This window comes from Phocoena sinus, chromosome 3 (assembly GCF_008692025.1).
Source record: "Phocoena sinus isolate mPhoSin1 chromosome 3, mPhoSin1.pri, whole genome shotgun sequence".
Lineage (NCBI taxonomy): Eukaryota > Metazoa > Chordata > Mammalia > Artiodactyla > Phocoenidae > Phocoena > Phocoena sinus.
Window position 1 is genome coordinate 38,581,396 of NC_045765.1, and position 6,000 is coordinate 38,587,395.

Genomic DNA, 6,000 nt, shown 5'->3' on the forward strand with positions numbered 1-6,000 from the left:
GGTCAGCCTTCAGTAAGTATGCCTGGCAGAGTTGTTTTGTTTTTCACGGTACGCGGGCCTCTCACTGTTGTGGCCTCTCCTGTTGCGGAGCACAGGCTCCGGATGCGCAGGCTCAGCGGCCATGGCTCACGGGCCCAGCCGCTCCGCGGCATGTGGGATCTTCCAAGACCGGGGCATGAACCTGCGTCCCCTGCATCGGCAGGCGGACCCTCAACCACTGTGCCACCAGGGAAGCCCCTGGCAGAGTTTTAATCATGGAAATAGGAAGGAAATCCTAGGCAGAATTCCCTCCCATATCAGAAGAGCTCTGTTTTAGAAACATGCATATAGTAGTCACAGAATCAGCTTTTGTTAATGAATGAAGTGTTGAAGATTTGATCTTTTGTGTCTGGTAATTTAAAAACCAGTTTTATTGGACTGTATTTTCTAAAATGTAGCTAAAATATTAGGTAGTAGACTGAGTTCCAGTATTCCTAGATTTTTTTCATGATATTTCACTTCTCCGTCATCAAAATTTTAAATTGAGGAAAACAATCACAAAACAGTCATGATAAAAGTGTAGAAAGTCCAAACACTCCCAGCTACGAAACAAGACTACAATGTGGTAATAAGCCACTAAACCAGAGGACCACCACCCACATATTCTTCCATGTGTTTATGCATACAGAGATCTGAAGAATGATGAGAAGGAGCCATCCCTGTGAACTACACATGTGAACGCCCCAAGTGGACAAGAAACATCAGAAGTTTAGTAGGGTGTGCCCAGAGCTTGATGTAGAAGGAGTGGGACTGGGGAGATAAGCAAGGACATGGTAATAATAGGTGCTTTGGGCAATCTACAGATTTCATGCAATCCTTATCAAATTACCCATGACATTTTTCACAGAACTAGAACAAATAGTCCTAAAATTCATATGGAACCATAAAAGACCCACAAATGCCAAAGCATTCCTGAAGAAAAAGAACAAAGCAGGAAGCATAACCCTCCCAGACTTCAGCCAATACTACAAAGCTACAGTAATCAAAACAGTGTGGTACTGGCAGAAAACAGACATATGGATCAATGGAACAAAATAGAGAGCCCAGAGATAAACCCACACACCTATGGTCAATTAATCTTTGACAAAGGGGTCAATGGGAAAAAAGTCTCTTCAGCAAGTGGTGTTGGGAAACCTGGACAGCCACCTGTAAATCAGTGAAGTGAGAGCACACTCTCTCACCATACACAAAAATAAACTCAAAATGGCTTAAAGACTTAAACATATTACATGACATCATAAAACTCCTAGAAGAGAACATAGGCAAAACATTCTCTGACATAAATGGTACCGATGTTTTCTTAGGTCAGCCTCCCAAGGCAATAGAAATAAAACAAAAATAAACAAATGGGACCTAATCAAACTTACATGCTTTCGCACAGGAAACCATAAACAAAACCAAAAGACAACTTACAGAATGGGATAAAATATTTGCAAACAATGCAACCGACAGAGGCTTAATTTCCAAAATATATAAACAGCTCATACAACTCAACAACAAAAAAAAAACCCAATCCAAAAATGGACAGGTGACATAAACAGACATTTCTCCAAAGAAGATATACAGATGGCCAGCAGGCACAAGAAAAGATGCTCAACATCACTAATTATTAGAGAAATGCAAATCAAAACTACAGTGAGGTACCACCTCACACCAGTCATAATGGCCATTATTAAAAAGTCTACAAATAACAAATGCTGGAGAGGGTGTAGAGAAGAGGGAAACTTCCTAACCATTGGTGAGAATGTAAGTTGGTGCAGTCACTGTAGAAAACAGTATGGAGGTTCCTCAGAAACCTAAAATTAGAATTACCATATGATCCAGCAATCCCACTCCTGGGCATATATCTGGATAAATATATAATTCAAAAAGATACATGCACTCCTATGTTCATAACAGCACTATTCACAATAGCCAAGACATGAAAATAACATAAATGTCCATCAACAGATGAATGGATAAAGAAGATGTGGTACCTATAAACAATGGAATACTATTCACCCATAAAAAAGAACAAAATGATATCATTTGTAGCAACATGGATGCAACTAGAGATTATCATACTAAGTGAAGTAAGTCAGAAAGATAAAGGCAAATACCATATAATACCACTTATATGTGGAATCTAAAATATGACACAAATGAACTTATCTATGAAACAGAAACAGAATCACTAACATAGAGAAGAGACTGGTGGTTGCCAAGGGGGAGGGGGTCAGGGGAGTGATGGAGTAGGAGGTTGGGGTTAGCAGATGTAAGCTTTTATATATAGAATGGATAAACAATAAGGTCCTACTGAATAGCACAGAGAACTATATTCAATATCCCATGATAAAACATAATGGAAAAAAATACATATTTTAAAAAAGGAATGTATATATGTGTATAACAATCACTTTGCTGTACAGCAGTAATTAACACAACATTGTAATCAACTATACTTCAATTTTAAAAAAGGAGTCACAGTCCCTCCCTTTAAAAATGCACAAACACTTTATACTCTTTTTTTTAACACCTTTATTGGATTATAATTGCTTTACAATGGTGTGTTACTGCCTTATAACAAAGTGAATCAGCTATACATATACATATATCCCCATATCTCCTCCCTTTAGCGTCTCCCTCGCACCCTCCCTATCCCACCCCTCTAGGCAGTCACAAAGCGCCGAGCTGATCTCTCTATGCTATGCGGCTGCTTCTCACTAGCTATTTTACATTTGGTGTAAAATGTGTATATATGTGTATATATGTCAATGCCACTTTCTCACTTCGTCTCAGCTTACCCTTCCCCCTCCCCATGTCCTCAAGTCCATTCCCTACATCTGTGTCTTTATTCCTGTCCTGTCCCTAGGTTCTTCAGGACCTTTTTTTTTTTTTTTTGTAGATTCCATATATATGTGTTAGCATATGGTATTTGTTTTTCTCTTTCTGACTGACTTCACTCTGTATGACAGATTCTAGGTCCATCCACCTCACTACAAATAACTCAATTTCGTTTCTTTTTATGGCTGAGTAATATTCCATTGTATATATGTGCCACATCTTCTTTATCCATTCATCTGTCAATGGACACTCAGGTTGCTTCCATGTCGTGGCTATTGTAAACAGAGATGCAATGAACATTGTGGTACATGACTCTTTTTGAATTATGGTTTTCTCAGGGTATATGCCCAGTAGTGGGATTGCTGGGTCTTATGGTAGTTCTAATTTTTAGGTTTTTAAGGAATCTCCATACTGTTTTCCATAGTGGCCATATCAATTTACATCCCACCAACAGTGCAAGAGGGTTCCCTTTTCTCCACACCCTCTCCAGCATTTGTTGTTTGTAGATTTTTTGATGATGGCCATTCTGACTGGTGTGAGGTGATACCTCATTGTAGTTTTGATTTGCATTTCTCTAATAATTAGTGACGTTGAGCATCCTTTCATGTGTTTGTTGGCAATCTGTATATCTGCTTTGGAGAAATGTCTATTTAGGTCTTCTGCCCGTTTTTGGATTGGGTTTTTTTTTTTCATACTGAGCTGCATGAGCTGCTTGTAAATTTTGAAGATTAATCCTTTGTCAGTTGCTTCATTTACAAATATCTTCTTCCATTCTGAGGGGTGTATTTTCATCTTGTTTATAGTTACCTTTGCTGTGCAAAAGCTTTTAAGTATCATTAGGTCCCATTTGTTTATTTTTGTTTTTATTTCCATTTCTCTAGGAGGTGGGACAAAAAGGATCTTGCTGTGATTTATGTCATAGTGTTCTACCTATGTTTGCCTCTAAGGAGTTTTATACTGTCTGGTCTTACATTTAGATCTTTAGTCCATTTTGAGTTTATTTTTGTGTATGGTATTAGGGAGTGTTCTAATTTCATTCTTTTACATGTAGCTGTCTAGTTTTCCTAGCACCACTTATTGAAGAGGCTGTCTTTTCTCCACTGTATATTCTTGCCTCCTTTATCAAAAAATAAGCTGACCATAGGTGCGTGGGTTTATCTCTAGGCTTTCTATCCTGTTCCACTGATCTATATTTCTGTTTTTGTGCCAGTACAATATTGCCTTGATTACTGTAGCTTTGTAGTACAGTCTGAAGTCAGGGAGTCTGATTCCTACAGCTCTGTTTTTCTTTCTCAAGATTGCTTTGGCTATTCGGGGTCTTTTGTGTTTCCATACAAATTGTGAAATATTTTGTTCTAGTTTTCTGGAAAATGCCATTGGTAGTTTCATAGGGATTGCATGGAATCAGTAGATTGCTTTGGATAGTATAGTCATTTTCACAATGTTGATTGTTCCAATCCAAGAACATAGTATATCTCTCCATCTGTTTGTATCATCTTTAATTTCTTTCATCAGTGTCTTATAGTTTTCTGCATACAGGTCTTTTGTCTCCTTAGGTAGGTTTATTCCTGGGTATTTTATTCTTTTGCTTGCAATGGTAAATGGCAGTGTTTCCTTAATTTCCCTTTCACATTTTTCATCATCAGTGTGTGGGAATGCAAGAGATTTCTGTGCATTAATTTTGTATCCTGCTACTTTACCAAATTAATTGATTAGCTCTAGTAGTTTTCTGGTAGCATCTTCAGGATTCTCTATGTATAGTATCATGTCATCTGCAAACTGTGACAGCTTTACTTCTTCTTTTCCAATTTGGATTCCTTTTATTTCTGTTTCTTCTCTGATTGCTGTGGCTAAAACTGCCAAAACTATGTTGAATAAGAGTGGTGAGAGTGGGCAACCTTGTCTTGCTCCTGATCTTTTTTTTTTTTTTTTTGCAGTACGTGGGCCTCTCACTGCTGTGGCCTCTCCCGTTGCGGAGCACAGGCTCTGGATGCGCAGGCTCAGCGGCCATGGCTCATGGGCCCAGCTGCTCCACGGCACGTGGGATCCTCCCGGACTGGGGCACAAACCCCTGCTTCGGCAGGTGGACTCTCAACCACTGCACCACCAGGGAAGCCCTTGCTCCTGATCTTAGTGGAAATGGTTTCAGTTTTTCACCATTGAGAACGATGGTGGCTGTGGGTTTGTCATACTTAGCCTTTATTATGTTGAGGTAAGTTCCCTCTATGCCTACTTTCTGGAGGGTTTTTATCATAAATGGGTGTTGAATTTTGTCAAAAGCTTTTTCTGCATCTATTGAGATGATCCTATATGGTTTTTCTCCTTCAATTTGTTAATATGGTTTATCACATTGATTGATTTGCGTATATTGAAGAATCCTTGCATTCCTGGCATAAACCCCACTTGATCATGGTGTATGATCCTTTTAATGTGCTGCTGGATTCTCTTTCTTAGTAGTTTGCTGAGGATTTTTGCATCTATGTTCATCAGTGATATGGGCCTATAGTTTTCTTTCTTTGTGACATCTTTGTCTGGTTTTGGTATCAGGGTGATGGTGGCCTCGTAGAATGAGTTTGGGAGTCTTCCTCACTCTGCTATATTTTGGAAGAGTTTGAGAAGGATAGGTGTTAGCTCTTCTCTAAATGTTTGATAGAATTCGCCTGTGAAGCCATCTGGTCCTGGGCTTTTGTTTGTTGGAAGATTTTTAATCACAGTTTCAATTTCAGTGATTGTGACTGGTCTGTTTATATTTTCTATTTCTTCCTGGTTCAGTCTTGGAAGTTTCTAAGAATTTGTCCATTTCTTCCAGGTTGTCCATTTTACTGGCATATAGTTCCTTGTAGTGATCCTTTGTATTTCTGCACTGTCAGTTGTTGCTTCTACTTTTTCATTTCTGATTCTATTGATTTGAGTCTTCTCCCTTTTTTTCTTGGTGAATCTGTCTAATGGTTTATCAATTTTGTTTATCTTCTCAAAGAACCAGCTTTTAGTTTTATTGATCTTTTCTTTAGTTTCCTTCATTTCTTTTTCATTTATTTCTGATCTGATCTTTATGATTTCTTTCCTTCTGCTAACTTTGGGGTTATTTTTATTCTTCTTTCTCTAATTGCTTTAGGTGTAAGGTTAGGTTGTTTATTT